The 1,079-nt window shown below is 52.6% G+C and overlaps 1 pseudogene; it reads left to right on the plus strand.

Annotated features, from left to right (window-relative positions):
- The first annotated feature begins 322 nt into the window (after positions 1–322).
- Positions 323–524, plus strand: LOC148774591 (small vasohibin-binding protein pseudogene; annotated as a pseudogene).
- The last annotated feature ends 555 nt before the right edge of the window (positions 525–1,079 follow it).

Below are 1,079 nucleotides of genomic sequence, written 5' to 3' on the forward strand. Positions count from 1 at the left end.
TGGGCATATGGCCAAGATGTGTGGACCCGCCTGAATGCTGGGAGCCTTCCTGCCTGCCCTGTGGCCTCCAGCCTGCCCCCTCACACCCCCCCCCCCACAGACCCTCCAGTCCTGCTGTGGAAACCCTCATCCAGTCGTGGACCCCTGTGCCTGCCATGGAGACCCCCCATCCCATTGGCCCTGAAGAAACTTGCTGGTAGGGGTGAGAACTTGGGCATGAAGAGGACAGGGCAGTGGCAAGCCTGGACTCCAGGCCTGCAGATCAACCTGCTTCTGTCCTATCCAGGTCAGTGCTCACTAAGAAGTCTACAGAAGACAAGTCATGGATCCACCTGCATGTAAAGAAAAACCCAGAGTTAAAGAGCCTACCAGCAGAGTGGAGGAGACCAAGCAGAAGTCAGCCCAGCAGGAGCAGAAGCAGACAAACAGCAGGGGTCTGTGCCCTCAAGAGCTGTGACAGGACTGGGGTGTCTCGGGAGCAGCTTGGTGGCTTCTGTGAACAGATGCAGCCTCCTGGAGAGTGAGCCAGCCCTGTGTCCAGAGCACATGGGGCCCTGGAGGCTTGGTTTTTGAATGTGTAACCAGTCTCGAGTTAAGACGTCCCATTTGGAGCTTTACGCAACTAGACAAGAAGGCGTTTATGTTATGAAATTAAAAGACGCTTGCTCCTTGGAAGGAAAGTTATGATCAACCTTGATAGTATATTAAAAAGCAGAGACATTACTTTGCCAACGAAGGTCCGTCTAGTCAAGGCTATGGTTTTTCCCGTGGTCATGTATGGATGTGAGAGTTGGACTGTGAAGAAGGCTGATCGCCGAAGAATCGATGCTTTTGAACTGTGGTGTTGGAGAAGACTCTTGAGAGTCCCTTATACTGCAAGGAGATCCAACCAGTCCATTCTAAAGGAGATCAACCCTGGATGTTCATTGGAGGGACTGATGCTAAAGCTGAAACTGCAATACTTTGGCCACCTCATGCGATGAGTTGACTCACTGGAAAAGACTGTGATGCTGGGAAAGGTTGGGGGCGGGAGGAGAAGGGGACAACAGAGAATGAGATGGCTGGAGGGCATCACCGAC

This window comes from Moschus berezovskii, chromosome 21, assembly GCF_049115385.1.
Source record: "Moschus berezovskii isolate FMDL1 chromosome 21, NW_MosBer_1.0, whole genome shotgun sequence".
Taxonomy (NCBI): Eukaryota; Metazoa; Chordata; class Mammalia; order Artiodactyla; family Moschidae; genus Moschus; species Moschus berezovskii.